The sequence below is a fragment of the Schistocerca nitens genome, chromosome 4, assembly GCF_023898315.1.
Source record: "Schistocerca nitens isolate TAMUIC-IGC-003100 chromosome 4, iqSchNite1.1, whole genome shotgun sequence".
In the NCBI taxonomy this organism is placed as follows: Eukaryota; Metazoa; Arthropoda; class Insecta; order Orthoptera; family Acrididae; genus Schistocerca; species Schistocerca nitens.
This window is the reverse complement of record NC_064617.1, coordinates 80,977,996-80,994,557: the sequence shown is the minus strand read 5'-3', so window position 1 is coordinate 80,994,557 and position 16,562 is coordinate 80,977,996. Positions and strand designations below refer to the sequence as shown.

At 46.4% G+C, this 16,562-nt stretch overlaps 2 protein-coding genes across 2 annotated transcripts in view; one reads left to right on the top strand and one right to left on the bottom strand.

Moving 5' to 3' along the window:
* LOC126252964 (tubulin polymerization-promoting protein homolog) overlaps positions 1-11,252 on the bottom strand; it is a 451,173-nt gene extending 439,921 nt beyond the window's left edge. The window contains exon 1 of the mRNA XM_049953978.1: positions 11,122-11,252. The gene's annotated coding sequence lies outside the window, so the exon portion shown is untranslated. The remainder of the gene's footprint in view (positions 1-11,121) is intronic.
* Positions 1-16,562, top strand: part of LOC126252965 (tubulin polymerization-promoting protein homolog) — a 190,764-nt gene that overhangs the window by 19,269 nt on the left and 154,933 nt on the right. The gene's annotated exons all lie outside the window — the stretch shown is intronic.

Below are 16,562 nucleotides of genomic sequence, written 5' to 3'. Positions count from 1 at the left end.
TGTGGGCACTGTCTTACTGTGGGCACTGTCTTACTGTGGGCACTGTCTTACTGTGGGCAGTGTCTTACTGTGGGCAGTGTCTTACTGTGGGCAGTGTCTTACTGTGGGCAGTGTCTTACTGTGGGCAGTGTCTTACTGTGGGCAGTGTCTTACTGTGGGCAGTGTCTTACTGTGGGCAGTGTCTTACTGTGGGCAGTGTCTTACTGTGGGCACTGTCTTACTGTGGGCACTGTCTTACTGTGGGCACTGTCTTACTGTGGGCACTGTCTTACTGTGGGCACTGTCTTACTGTGGGCACTGTCTTACTGTGGGCACTGTCTTACTGTGGGCACTGTCTTACTGTGGGCACTGTCTTACTGTGGGCACTGTCTTACTGTGGGCACTGTCTTACTGTGGGCACTGTCTTACTGTGGGCACTGTCTTACTGTGGGCACTGTCTTACTGTGGGCACTGTCTTACTGTGGGCACTGTCTTACTGTGGGCACTGTCTTACTGTGGGCACTGTCTTACTGTGGGCACTGTCTTACTGTGGGCACTGTCTTACTGTGGGCACTGTCTTACTGTGGGCACTGTCTTACTGTGGGCACTGTCTTACTGTGGGCACTGTCTTACTGTGGGCACTGTCTTACTGTGGGCACTGTCTTACTGTGGGCACTGTCTTACTGTGGGCACTGTCTTACTGTGGGCACTGTCTTACTGTGGGCACTGTCTTACTGTGGGCACTGTCTTACTGTGGGCACTGTCTTACTGTGGGCACTGTCTTACTGTGGGCACTGTCTTACTGTGGGCACTGTCTTACTGTGGGCACTGTCTTACTGTGGGCACTGTCTTACTGTGGGCACTGTCTTACTGTGGGCACTGTCTTACTGTGGGCACTGTCTTACTGTGGGCACTGTCTTACTGTGGGCACTGTCTTACTGTGGGCACTGTCTTACTGTGGGCACTGTCTTACTGTGGGCACTGTCTTACTGTGGGCACTGTCTTACTGTGGGCACTGTCTTACTGTGGGCACTGTCTTACTGTGGGCACTGTCTTACTGTGGGCACTGTCTTACTGTGGGCACTGTCTTACTGTGGGCACTGTCTTACTGTGGGCACTGTCTTACTGTGGGCACTGTCTTACTGTGGGCACTGTCTTACTGTGGGCACTGTCTTACTGTGGGCACTGTCTTACTGTGGGCACTGTCTTACTGTGGGCACTGTCTTACTGTGGGCACTGTCTTACTGTGGGCACTGTCTTACTGTGGGCACTGTCTTACTGTGGGCACTGTCTTACTGTGGGCACTGTCTTACTGTGGGCACTGTCTTACTGTGGGCACTGTCTTACTGTGGGCACTGTCTTACTGTGGGCACTGTCTTACTGTGGGCACTGTCTTACTGTGGGCACTGTCTTACTGTGGGCACTGTCTTACTGTGGGCACTGTCTTACTGTGGGCACTGTCTTACTGTGGGCACTGTCTTACTGTGGGCACTGTCTTACTGTGGGCACTGTCTTACTGTGGGCACTGTCTTACTGTGGGCACTGTCTTACTGTGGGCACTGTCTTACTGTGGGCACTGTCTTACTGTGGGCACTGTCTTACTGTGGGCACTGTCTTACTGTGGGCACTGTCTTACTGTGGGCACTGTCTTACTGTGGGCACTGTCTTACTGTGGGCACTGTCTTACTGTGGGCACTGTCTTACTGTGGGCACTGTCTTACTGTGGGCACTGTCTTACTGTGGGCACTGTCTTACTGTGGGCACTGTCTTACTGTGGGCACTGTCTTACTGTGGGCACTGTCTTACTGTGGGCACTGTCTTACTGTGGGCACTGTCTTACTGTGGGCACTGTCTTACTGTGGGCACTGTCTTACTGTGGGCACTGTCTTACTGTGGGCACTGTCTTACTGTGGGCACTGTCTTACTGTGGGCACTGTCTTACTGTGGGCACTGTCTTACTGTGGGCACTGTCTTACTGTGGGCACTGTCTTACTGTGGGCACTGTCTTACTGTGGGCACTGTCTTACTGTGGGCACTGTCTTACTGTGGGCACTGTCTTACTGTGGGCACTGTCTTACTGTGGGCACTGTCTTACTGTGGGCACTGTCTTACTGTGGGCACTGTCTTACTGTGGGCACTGTCTTACTGTGGGCACTGTCTTACTGTGGGCACTGTCTTACTGTGGGCACTGTCTTACTGTGGGCACTGTCTTACTGTGGGCACTGTCTTACTGTGGGCACTGTCTTACTGTGGGCACTGTCTTACTGTGGGCACTGTCTTACTGTGGGCACTGTCTTACTGTGGGCACTGTCTTACTGTGGGCACTGTCTTACTGTGGGCACTGTCTTACTGTGGGCACTGTCTTACTGTGGGCACTGTCTTACTGTGGGCACTGTCTTACTGTGGGCACTGTCTTACTGTGGGCACTGTCTTACTGTGGGCAGCTGTCTTACTGTGGGCAGTGTCTTACTGTGGGCAGTGTCTTACTGTGGGCAGTGTCTTACTGTGGGCAGTGTCTTACTGTGGGCAGTGTCTTACTGTGGGCAGTGTCTTACTGTGGGCAGTGTCTTACTGTGGGCAGTGTCTTACTGTGGGCAGTGTCTTACTGTGGGCAGTGTCTTACTGTGGGCAGTGTCTTACTGTGGGCAGTGTCTTACTGTGGGCAGTGTCTTACTGTGGGCAGTGTCTTACTGTGGGCAGTGTCTTACTGTGGGCAGTGTCTTACTGTGGGCAGTGTCTTACTGTGGGCAGTGTCTTACTGTGGGCAGTGTCTTACTGTGGGCAGTGTCTTACTGTGGGCAGTGTCTTACTGTGGGCAGTGTCTTACTGTGGGCAGTGTCTTACTGTGGGCAGTGTCTTACTGTGGGCAGTGTCTTACTGTGGGCAGTGTCTTACTGTGGGCAGTGTCTTACTGTGGGCAGTGTCTTACTGTGGGCAGTGTCTTACTGTGGGCAGTGTCTTACTGTGGGCAGTGTCTTACTGTGGGCAGTGTCTTACTGTGGGCAGTGTCTTACTGTGGGCAGTGTCTTACTGTGGGCAGTGTCTTACTGTGGGCAGTGTCTTACTGTGGGCAGTGTCTTACTGTGGGCAGTGTCTTACTGTGGGCAGTGTCTTACTGTGGGCAGTGTCTTACTGTGGGCAGTGTCTTACTGTGGGCAGTGTCTTACTGTGGGCAGTGTCTTACTGTGGGCAGTGTCTTACTGTGGGCAGTGTCTTACTGTGGGCAGTGTCTTACTGTGGGCAGTGTCTTACTGTGGGCAGTGTCTTACTGTGGGCAGTGTCTTACTGTGGGCAGTGTCTTACTGTGGGCAGTGTCTTACTGTGGGCAGTGTCTTACTGTGGGCAGTGTCTTACTGTGGGCAGTGTCTTACTGTGGGCAGTGTCTTACTGTGGGCAGTGTCTTACTGTGGGCAGTGTCTTACTGTGGGCAGTGTCTTACTGTGGGCAGTGTCTTACTGTGGGCAGTGTCTTACTGTGGGCAGTGTCTTACTGTGGGCAGTGTCTTACTGTGGGCAGTGTCTTACTGTGGGCAGTGTCTTACTGTGGGCAGTGTCTTACTGTGGGCAGTGTCTTACTGTGGGCAGTGTCTTACTGTGGGCAGTGTCTTACTGTGGGCAGTGTCTTACTGTGGGCAGTGTCTTACTGTGGGCAGTGTCTTACTGTGGGCAGTGTCTTACTGTGGGCAGTGTCTTACTGTGGGCAGTGTCTTACTGTGGGCAGTGTCTTACTGTGGGCAGTGTCTTACTGTGGGCAGTGTCTTACTGTGGGCAGTGTCTTACTGTGGGCAGTGTCTTACTGTGGGCAGTGTCTTACTGTGGGCAGTGTCTTACTGTGGGCAGTGTCTTACTGTGGGCAGTGTCTTACTGTGGGCAGTGTCTTACTGTGGGCAGTGTCTTACTGTGGGCAGTGTCTTACTGTGGGCAGTGTCTTACTGTGGGCAGTGTCTTACTGTGGGCAGTGTCTTACTGTGGGCAGTGTCTTACTGTGGGCAGTGTCTTACTGTGGGCAGTGTCTTACTGTGGGCAGTGTCTTACTGTGGGCAGTGTCTTACTGTGGGCAGTGTCTTACTGTGGGCAGTGTCTTACTGTGGGCAGTGTCTTACTGTGGGCAGTGTCTTACTGTGGGCAGTGTCTTACTGTGGGCAGTGTCTTACTGTGGGCAGTGTCTTACTGTGGGCAGTGTCTTACTGTGGGCAGTGTCTTACTGTGGGCAGTGTCTTACTGTGGGCAGTGTCTTACTGTGGGCAGTGTCTTACTGTGGGCAGTGTCTTACTGTGGGCAGTGTCTTACTGTGGGCAGTGTCTTACTGTGGGCAGTGTCTTACTGTGGGCAGTGTCTTACTGTGGGCAGTGTCTTACTGTGGGCAGTGTCTTACTGTGGGCAGTGTCTTACTGTGGGCAGTGTCTTACTGTGGGCAGTGTCTTACTGTGGGCAGTGTCTTACTGTGGGCAGTGTCTTACTGTGGGCAGTGTCTTACTGTGGGCAGTGTCTTACTGTGGGCAGTGTCTTACTGTGGGCAGTGTCTTACTGTGGGCAGTGTCTTACTGTGGGCAGTGTCTTACTGTGGGCAGTGTCTTACTGTGGGCAGTGTCTTACTGTGGGCAGTGTCTTACTGTGGGCAGTGTCTTACTGTGGGCAGTGTCTTACTGTGGGCAGTGTCTTACTGTGGGCAGTGTCTTACTGTGGGCAGTGTCTTACTGTGGGCAGTGTCTTACTGTGGGCAGTGTCTTACTGTGGGCAGTGTCTTACTGTGGGCAGTGTCTTACTGTGGGCAGTGTCTTACTGTGGGCAGTGTCTTACTGTGGGCAGTGTCTTACTGTGGGCAGTGTCTTACTGTGGGCAGTGTCTTACTGTGGGCAGTGTCTTACTGTGGGCAGTGTCTTACTGTGGGCAGTGTCTTACTGTGGGCAGTGTCTTACTGTGGGCAGTGTCTTACTGTGGGCAGTGTCTTACTGTGGGCAGTGTCTTACTGTGGGCAGTGTCTTACTGTGGGCAGTGTCTTACTGTGGGCAGTGTCTTACTGTGGGCAGTGTCTTACTGTGGGCAGTGTCTTACTGTGGGCAGTGTCTTACTGTGGGCAGCGTCTTACTGTGGGCAGCGTCTTACTGTGGGCAGTGTCTTACTGTGGGCAGCGTCCAGTCAAATCCACTTAAAATGCGAGGTCTGTAATCCGTTCCGAATGACCTAATGTTCGTTCCAGCACTCTTTTTTCCTTCGTCCGGACATTCGCTTGACTTAAGCAATGTCCTTTGCAATAAAATATAAAATCTCCATACTCTTTGTTCAACTCCATCGCAAACTGGTGCCCTGCAAATTTATTGCAAAGTGCTACCTGATGTACAGAACGATGAATCGTGTTTGTCAATCTTAATTTTATGCGTGGTATTGTAATATATTTTCATAACAATAACATATCTGGAGCACCCGTCACTTATGCGACTGCATATATATATATATATATATATATATATATATATATATATATATATATATATATATATAGAGAGAGAGAGAGAGAGAGAGAGAGAGAGAGAGAGAGAGAGAGAGAGAGAGAGAGAGAGAGAGAGAGAGAGACTTCTCATCTATCTCTTCTGTCATTGCCAATCATTTTTAGAGTCTAGTGACAACAGACCGCAAGACTGCAAACAACCCCTGGACCTGTGAATGTCCGTGTGACGAACAAACAGCGAAGGGAAAACAGCAGTGACAACGGTTCTGCCGAAGTAAAGAGGGTCGTTCTGACCGAATAACGCCACACCGCAATACTAGATGAATTGTCGCGTGTGTCGCGCTGTACCAAGTACTTTCGGGAAGGAACAAGCAAAGCCGAGATAGGCCGAGCCTCGGCCAGGGTGGAAATTGAGACACCGCGGCCGGCCCTGTGTTAGACGGACTAATGCCTATAGTTACGGTACCGCAGAACAAATTCTGGGATATTAGAGGCGTTAGCAACTAAAGAAGTTTGTGAACCACTAGTCTACGGACTTACTGGCAGGTTGAAACGTTGCGCCGAAACTACATGTACGTCAACATTTACTGTATACTCTGAAGCTACTTTACGCAGGGTGACAGTACTTCTGTAATCTCTATGTTTCCCTGCCCCTTCTCTGTTTCTCTGCCTCGTGATGACTGAGTGTTGTGTGATGTCCTTAGGTTAGTTAGGTTTAAGTAGTTCTAAGTTCTAGGGGACTGATGACCATAGATGTTAAGTTCCATAGTGCTCAGAGCCATTTGAACCAACCTTGTCCCGCAGTTACGCAGGGTCAGCCATCGTTAATCTGATTTGGCATGTTAATGGTTAAGGGGTGGCCGGATGCCCTTCCTGCCGTCACCCCGTACCCCCCCCCCCCGGATGGAATTAGTATACCGCAACTGTCTGCGTCAAGTATAATCCATGGAATAGTGCGAAAGTGTTCAGATGTCTGCGAGCCGTGTAAATGAGGCGGAACTTGGGGACCAGTCCGGTATTCACCTAGCGGGATGTGGAAAACCGCCTAAAAACCACATCCAGGCTGGCCGGCACATCGGCCTTCGTCGTTAATCCGCCGGGCGGATTCGATCCTGGATGGCGCGCCTACCCGAGTCCAGGAAGCAGCGCGTTAGCGCTCTCGGCTACCCTGGCGGGTCTTCCAGTTGTTAATATATGGGGTATAGGAAATATAATTTTAGGTGCTGGAAATTTGATGCTTTTCCAGCGCGTGTGCGTAGTTTCCAACAATTCCGACTAATTGCAGAGCTGCAGTGAAAATTAAAGTAGCCTATGCGCAAGACTGAATTCTTGGTTGCGGAGAAGAGACCGTTGTGAGCATCCACAAAAATATGAGTGCAGTGTATGGTAATGACGCAGATGATAGGAGTGATGTTGGGAGATGGCTAAAGATACAGGAAGGTTATGATCGCACTTTCGCTACCTGATAGCTCCTCCATGAGAAACGAGTGATCGTAGGACATTCAAACATTTGTAAGGACTTGAGGTAGAAAAATAACGAATAAACCATTGAAAGAAACACATTATAACTTCCATACAAGAGGGTGACAGTTGATTATGTTTACGTTCCAGGTTACAAGCGTTTTTCAGTGTGATGACCATATGAAACCACGGCAGCCTGGCACCCCACCAGAGATTTCTCTACAGGTGCCCGAAACAACGGGCACAACTCGTGTACTGATGAAGATCACACATTGCGTCCAGTATTTCCAGCCGTGGCAACAGTAACTTCTTCAAAAATTTGTGGAGTAATTGGCCATCGGCCTCTCCCGGTAGCAATTCCCAAATCGCCAGTTAAATAGAACTTGCGAATCATATCCTTCATCCCCAGTGCGGAGAGAGACCTCTCCGTATTCCTTCAACGTGTCGATACTCGCGAAGAACAGCAGTACTGTTGCTGTTATTTTGATAAAACATCTTTACGAGTAAAGCCCTTATAACCTCGTCCAAGTCCATATTGACTGTCTTCAACTGTAATGCACACTGATGCTTATGATTGAATCCTGTGTCGCCATACGAGTGCCGGCACCTAATGGAACGTTATGACAGCTACGTTACCAACAACACAAATCCTGCAGAGCACGGTTTAAACATCGTTCCTATAAAGTTGGCTACCCGTTCGGAAGATAGTTTTCCGTCTACACCAGCTCAAGTAGCGAAAGTTTAATTACAACCACCCTGTATTTCAGGCGTCGTTGGAAGCGCAGAATCTGAGCTCCATGATCTGTCACGTTCGGTACGTCCTGTCAAAACCATTGATCCCATGCAAAATTGTTCGTGCAGACCGGCGCACCACAGCTAGCAATCGGCGATAATTGGAAGCGCGTGTGCAGTGACTGAGACTCTTTGATATTTAAGAGGGATTGTATGAATTCTCAGAAGAAACCACAAGATTTAAAGAAAAGCCTTATCGTGTGGAATTTTGGAGCAGTTTAAGGCCAATGGAGAGACCTTTTTGTCACTGATCGTTACAGGTGAGAAAACCTGGGTGCCTCACTTTGAGCCGAAACAAAATTTAGTCACTGGACGGCATCACCCGCAATCACCAAAAAATAAATTCAGGGCAGCTCCCTCTGCTCGCAAAATCATGATTATCTTTTCGGATACTGATGACGTCATATATGAGAAGTCAAATGAAAGTATATGGTTCCAGAGACATTTCCAAGTCTCAAACATCTATGATTTATATATGCAGACTAAAGCGATGAATGAAAATTACACCAAGGACGGCATTCGAACCCAGATCTCCAGCTCAGGAGGCAGATGCACTAACCACTACGCCACTGTAGCACAGTGGGTTTGCATAACTGCACGGACTACCCTAGCACGCCTCCCTCTTCAATCGAAACTCCCATTCACGACTCAGCCGATAAGGTATTCATCCTAAGCTCGAACATCATTGCAGAGGCTCTCCAACTGTATTGGAATAGCACCTCAGCGTCGAATGAAATAGGAGATCCTCGTTTGAATCCCGGCCTTGGTACAGATTTTCATTCACCGCTTTAGTCTGGATATATGCATCATATGTGAGAAGACTCTGAAGTAACTCAAGAACCGTTTTCGACGTGTTACTTCCGACAACAATCCAAAAGAAATCTTGTTCCGACGCGACAATGCACGTCCCCATATAAGTATCAGAATCCGAGGACACATCACCAAATTGGGTAGGACATTATTGCCTGACCCGCCCTCTAGCCCAGACTTGGCGCCCTTGGACTTCCACCTGTTTGGACCACTTGTGAATTCTCTAGGGAGGACAGACATTGAAGATAACGATAGCATAATTCGCTCATTGAAAATATGGCTACTAGCACAGGACAAGTGCTTTTGCGAAAAGGGAATACACACTGTCACACAGCACTGACGGCAGGGCCATAGAACGTGATGATGACTAAGTTGGAAAATAGCAACTGTAAAAGAAATGTTGACTGATATTTTCATCAAATTCTAACTTTTAAGAATGAATGTGTTCAGGGGAAGAAATGTTGGGCATTATTTACTGAATGATCCTCGTATTTGAGATGAAGTAATATGTTATCAGATTCCAAAATTTCTACAGTAAAGTTCTCCGACACGCACAGATCCTTTCTCGTACCGTCTGTTTCTGGAATTTGTTGAGCATCTCCGAAGAGCTGTAGCACTTATTAAAGCTGCAGTGGCGAAATGTTCCGTTCTTCATTGCGCCTTCTCCATCTCTTTAATGAACTTGGTGGGGGCTCCAGACTGCTGAGTAATACTCAAAAATCGGTGGAACGAGTGTTTTGTAAACCTCTTCTTTCACGGATAAACAACATTTGCTTGAGATTCTGCCAACTAATTTCAGCCTGTCGTATGCTTTTCTTACACCTACAGGGGGCGTTCAAGGAGTAATACAACACTATTTTTCTCGATCTATTACGATTGAAAAAATGCGGAGTTTGTCGTGGTACATCACTGAATATTCCCACTTCACGTCCTATAGTTCTATGAAGTTCCGATACGTAGCGGCGCTATACGTCGCCTTTAAAATGGCGTCTAATGGAGGTGCGTTCCAAGCAGACAGTTGTCATTGCGTTTCTTTTGGCGAAAAACCAGAGCATCGCAGTTATTCGTAGACGCTTGCAGAATGTCTATGGAGACCTGGAAGTGGACAAAAGCACGCTGAGTCGTTGGGCGAGGCGTCTGTCATCATCTTAAGGGGGGTAGGGCGTCAAACGGGCCGACTTGGAGCAGGAGAGGTACCACAGGACATTTTAATTTCTACTGTCTATACTTTTACAAATAAATTCATAAAACCTTGTAGGCATGATCAAGAAGGATTCAGGATTCATACTCTTAGCAGTGGAAGCTCAAAAACGTAGCAAAATACCTTTTCTTTTACATGTGAAATTTCATTTTTTCACTTACAACTGGCTGCATTTGTTTCTGTAGGTACACTTTTCTTCCTAAGTAAGAGATTCTTCGGTGAATTTTGCACAGAATACAAGCAGTACTTACAGGTGTATGAAACTCTAGAATTTTCCAAATCTATTAAAAACTGTTGTAAAAATTGAGATAATTAACTATAAAATTTGATTTTTTTTAACATGAAGTTTAAAATGTAACAGTTCATTCATTTTTTCATAAATTAAATAAACTCTAGAGTTTCATACACCTGTAAGTATGGTTTGTAAGCTGTGCAAAATTCATCGAAGAATGTCTCTTAGGAAGAAAAGTGTACCTATAGCAACAAATGCAGCCAGTAGTAAGTGAAAAAATGATGAAATTTCACATGTAAAAAAACGTATTTTGTTACTTTTTGAGCTTCCACTGCTATGAGTATGAATCCTGAATCCTTCTTGATCATGCTTTCAAAGTTTTATGAATTTATTTGTAAAAGTATAGACAGTGGAAATTAAAATGTTGTGTGGTACCTCTCCTGCTCCAAGTCGGCCCGTTTGACGTCCTACCCCACCTAACGAGATCGCGCGGACCTGTCCGATCTCCTGCGTGCCGACCGGCCGCACACAGCTGTCACTTCTGCAGTGCTACCCTCAGGATATCGAAGAAACGACTTCAGCGTGTTCGTCGTCACATAAATGCAAACGAACTTCTCCATGACAACGCCAGGCCTCATACAAGTCCGCGCACCCGAGAGTAGCTCACAAAATTTCATTGGACTGTTCTTTCTCATTCACCCCACAGCCCGAATCGCGCACCTTCCGCCTTCTGTTTGGCCCAACGAAGGATGCACTGCGCGGGAAGTAGTACGTGAATGATCGGGAGGTTATTGACGCAGCAACACGTTGGCTCCGACGTCGACTAGTAGAGTGGAACCATGCTGGCATACAGGCCCGTGTAGTAAGGTGGCGTAAGGCCGTCGCACTGAACGGAGATTATTTTGAAAAATAGGGGTTTGTAAAGTGGGGAATAATACGGTGTAATGGGCTCTGGAATTAAACGAACCTGACTTCAGAAAAAAGTGTGTTACTTATTGAAAGCCCCTCTTAGTTCTATTTGCTCACAGCAGTTTAGCTTCCTCCGGACCATTACTCGTAGGTATTTTGCATCAGTTACTGTTTCCAGAGATTTGTCGGCTATAGTGTGATGGAACCGGTAGTGACTCCTTTCGCCTATTTATGCGAGGTATTTGGAACTCGGCAGCACGCCGATGCACTGTGGTAGAGTTGGGCCTACCTGCAGGGCTGCGGGAATCGGCTGAGAGAGTGTGGAGCGCGGATCGATGCGTGTGCTGCGTGCGAAGCGGCGCGGCTGCGTGCGCGGCGCGAATCGTCTCGTCCAAGCGCTGGGCCGGCACTGCACCAGGAGTAGCCGCCGGACTGACCTGCGCGGCCGGGCGACGCCTGGCGGCGGAGGCGGCGTGCGGCAGCGCGCAGGCGCACCATGCCTGCCTGCACGGCTGCTCGCGAAAAATAGTAGCCCGCCAGAGGTCGTTGCGAGTCCGCAGAGAATGCGTTTGTTTATTTACCGTGACAAAACGTTCTCAGCGCACGTGGAAACGATGTGTCGTTGTTGTTGTCTTCAGTCCAAGGACTTGGCTGATAAACGCTACCCCATCATTTACAAACCTCATCATTTCAGTCTGCTTGGTGCGTCCATCCCTTGTTCTGCCACTACAGTTTCACCTCCAAGTCTCCCACCCATTACCAAAGTAACGATTACTTCGTACCTCAGGATGTGTCGTAGCAACCGACTTCTTCTTTTAGTTAAGCTGCACCATAAATTTTTCCCAATTTTATTCTGTACTTGCTAGAGTTATAAAACTACCGTAGACTACCATAGACTGTCGTAAGAAATCATAGACTACGGTACTTTTCCTAGTTACCTTGGTTAGTTAAGATCGTAACTGCATTACCTATATGTTAGGTGTGTTGCATACCTATCAAGCGTTACCTCGTTTCGATACTCTTATTTGTGTATGCGATCAGTCTCTTACTATGTTCCCCTAGAAACAGGCAGCGGTGAACAGTTTAGAAAATGAGCGAGGATAGAGAAAGAGTCGCATAACGTACGGAACATTTTTGTTCTGCATACTTATCCTCCCGTCCTTTACTTAAAAATAAACGGTAGTTGTAGCAAAATTGAAATTTTCTGTGTTTAATTGAAGTTTTAGTGGAAAATTGTTGATTTTTAACGTGAAATGGTGGGATGTTGTAGTAAAAATAAAAAGCAAAACAGATATATCATATGAAAACGCAGTTTCCTCAAAAAAGGGTAAAATTAAAAAACTGCAAAACAAAAACATATCGAATATCGCTTCAACACTTCATCGAGCTTTTATAAAATCTGTTTCTGTTATTCATAAACAAGTTTCGCATTTATCAATGATAACAAGAAACTCTCGCCTTTTCTCATGACGAAGAATGTTATATCGATCACAAAATAAGTACAATAATTATATGGGTTATTTTACCTTTCTTGCATATAAACTGTACCTAAATCAAAAATAATTGCTTTAGTCACATAAAAGCCTGAAAGTTACGCAATAAACTAATTTTCATGAGCTATTAAATGCAGTGGTTATTTTTTAAGGATGTAAAATACTCAGTGGACTAACACTGAACAGTTTGCAGTTCTAATTACGTGCGAAACAAACAAAAAACAAAATGAAGTCGTCGGCTCTCAGTTTCTCTCTCACACATTCTTTTGTCTCTTTTCCTACCAATGCTACCAATACTACCTGTAATCCTACAATTTACTGCGTCATTTACCTATTGTACTAAAAATACTGAACCGTAGTTTTGATAGAGCGCAACTCTAGTACCTGCGCATTAGTTTTTAGAATTATCCAGCCAGTCTCCAGCATTCTTCTGTTGCACCACAATTCAAAAGACTCTACTACTCTCTTTATGTTTGAACTGTTTATCGTCCGCGTTCTACTTCTGTACAGGGCTGTACTCCATACAAGACTTCCCAATACCTATGTTAAATAATTCTCTTTTTTTCAGTAATATTTTTCTTGCTACTCCCAGACTACATTTTATATCCTCTCTACTTGACCATCACCGATTATTTCGCTGCCCAAATAGCAAAAGTCATCTACTACATTCAGTGTCTCATTTCCTAATCTAATTCACTTAGTGTCACCCGATTTAATTCGGGTACATTCCACTATCCTCGTTTTGTTCGTCTTGTAGCCTTCTTTCAAGACACTGTCCATTCCGATCAACTGCTCCTGCAAGTCCTTTGCTGTCTCCTATAGAATTACAACTTCATCGGCAAACCGTAAAGTTTTTATTTCTTTTCGCTAAACTTTGTTTCCTTTACTGCTTCCTCAATGCAGATTGAATAACATCGGGGAATGCTACAATCATATCATACTCGCTTCCCAACCGCTGTTTTCCTTTCATAGCCTTCGACTCCCATGATTGCTGTCTGGTCTCTCTACGAGTTGTGAATAACCTTTCGCTTCCTGTATTTTATGCCTACTACTTCCAAAAATTAAAAGAGTGTATTGCAGTCAACATTCTCAAAAACTTTCTCTAAATTGACAAATGCTACAAAATGCCGATTTGCTTTCCTTTAACCTATCTTCCAGGATAATTCGTACGTTTAGTATTGCCTCGCGTGTTTCTACATCTTTCCGGAACCGAAACTGGGCTTCCACGAGGTCGGCTTTTACCAGTTTTTTCCATTTTTCTGTAATAGTTCGTGTCTGTATTTTGCAAGCATTACTATTTAAACTAACAGTCCCGTAATTCTTCACATCTGCCAGCACCTGCCTCTTTCTAATAGGAATTATTGTCATGTCATCACCTCTGCCGGTAGAAACGAGCGGCCTTCGTGCCGTACCGCTACTCTGGGCAAAACCATGTCGCTGAGGACATAAAGCGAGATTACGCCGTCCTCGCATTAACCTCTTGAGTAAGCATTTAGATTTTCTCGTAGTCGCTCCGTGTTGCAGTTCTTCTGGTGTTTTCTCTCGCAGTCTGTAGCGCTGTCGTACTGTAAACTGATAAAGTGTGGCTTCTGATAGGAATGCCGGTAGATTTCATTAGTAAATAGAAAATAGGGATACCATCACAATGGTTATATTGATAATAATGATCGTGAACTTCACAAACATGCTATGAAGATAATAACAAACTTAAATAACTCGAACATGGTGAATATTAAGATTGTGGTCCAACTAGGAATTTCGCGTGGATAGTGTCTAAGCGCTAAATGACTTCGAGCGCTACAAAAATTACTATACAACATCGAACTATTTCGTACTTCTTCGTGTACCTTCGGCTGAGTTTGATCGACTCATTTACTTAGCAAACATAAAAGTTTACAGCATAGGAGTAATGGCACAATGACGGCCGGCGAATCCACATTGTCCAGGTCATCTCCAATCTATATATCAGCTTGTGAGATACTTTCTCGCACAGGAAGCCGCTCCTCAAATTATCCATTTACTGTAAGCATCATATGCCGTGACGTAAGTGCTGCTCAACGTACGTGCAGCCGGGGAAGAGCCACTTGCTGTGATTCTGTAGCTTCTGCTCGAGACCGTACCGTAATTTGAGGGTCTATGTACTAATTGAAAAACTAATCAAACAAAAAAATAAAAACACGTTTAAGACAAAGACCTTGTCAAGTCACAGCGAAGAACCACGAAGATCGGTTGAAAGGAAAAGTGCCTTTAAAGTAGATTATAAAATGAATATCAACAAATGTAAAAGGGGTAAAGGAGTGTAGGCGGACTAAATCTGGTGTTGTACAGGGAGTTGCATATTCTAGCATTTCCCGTCGCATAGGCACTGTACCTGGAGAGGACTGTTTCGAGTCTTGGTGTGGAAGGATTTTCTTGCACAAGTATACAACTGTCAACAGGACATATGGCACCCTAGTGATTTTGATCACCAGACTGCTCTCCAGCGCCAAGCCCAAACTACATGCAGAGGCCCCGTGACTGTGAAATACGATTCTAGGTAGAACCACAACCACTCAGTTTGGTTTGATTGACGTTTATTTACAACACATGACAGGTTTAGAATGGGTCGCTCTTCTTCGCATACCCTGACCATGAAAATTTTACGTATGTCTGTCAAAATGCTATGTGAAAATTGGGAGTAAAACACTATTCTTGGTAACTATGAGGGAACGAAGAGTTATGTGTCATTGTTTGGCGCAATCCTGCAGATACAAGACGGCAACACAGCGATTGAATCTTCACGAAGCAGTAATGACGTTTTGCATTTACACAGTTTCGAATGAACCTGTTAACACTGTTCATTTGCGTTACTCTCTCTTGCCAGTCAAAATATCCTGTGGAACATTCTCTTTGTATGCGTTCTATGTCGCTGCTAGCGCTACGTGTCAAGAAGAACAGTAGTATTTAAAAATGAGCCGTACAAGTGTTTATTTCATGAGACTCCTTTGGAGGAAAAAGTCCAGTTTCGCAGTATTGTATCAATGAATCGTATATCTACCTGCTGCTTTACCTTCAAGTAACCGCTACACTGTACATTTTGTACTGTCCAAATATGTTTTGTGAAATGATTGGCTCTACGAGTAAACCATGAATTCTATATTGAAAGGATACCACGCTATTACATTTCGTTAAACTCTTAATTCTGCGTTTGCTTACATTCTTTGCCTTTTCTCTTTTCTCCACGGGGTCGTCATTGTTGTATGGGGTGTGGTAATGTTAATGACAATAGGTGACCCAACCAGACTTCTCGGGACCGAACCGTGTCCCCATTTGTTTGCGTCTAGAGTAAATCTCATTTTCAATTGTAAGAACGTTTTCTAAATGTTTCCGTAGTACGTATCCGAGGTGCTACATAAATAGCTGCTCGGGAGCCACATCCAAACAGGCCGATTCACCAGCCCTCGCCGATAATACGCAAAGCGGATTCTATCCAGGACAAGCTCGCCTCCCCGAATCCTGGAAGCGGTGCGTTAACGCACTCGGCTATTCGAGCGGTAAAATTATTCAAGTTGTGTGTTGAATCTATGACACTGGAGACATACAGTTTGACTTTCGTAAGAATATCATCTATGAAATCTCCAATATAACAGGAGCAGATAAGTCTGAGAACTGTCGCGCAATCAGTGTATCAGCTCATACATCCAAGTTACCGACAAGAATAATATACAAAAGCATTGTAGCGCTGCTACTATTTTTCGACTCTGCTGAGTAAAACAGCGACACTGCAACGTCTGTTGCTGAAGGCCATGGGAGTAGGTGAGTCCGGAGTGGGCCAGGACACAATTACGTCAGACGCAGCATCGCGACCAGTCGATTTCAACATGCGGGCTGAGCCACGGGCCAGTAACAATAACGTCGATGCAGGGGGAAAGGCAGGGTGACTGCGGCATCGGCAGGCTGCTTACTACCTCTCCAAGCTACGGGCTAGCTTTAATGTACGTCGTTAACCCGTTATTTTTATCCAAAAGGTTGGCAGTGTGGCAGCCACCAGCGAAGAGAAGAGGCCTACACCAGTTGAGGGGACGGAATGGTCCTGAAAGCAGCCACCACGAGACCTGACATCTACCAGTCACAGACCTACTGGTGGCACGAAATCCACCGCTGTGGACTTGGCGCCTCCTAACCCAAGGGTCATCTTCAAGGTCGTTTCACCACAGCCAGTCTTCTGTCCTGAGGGGCAGCCATTCGAGACCAGGAC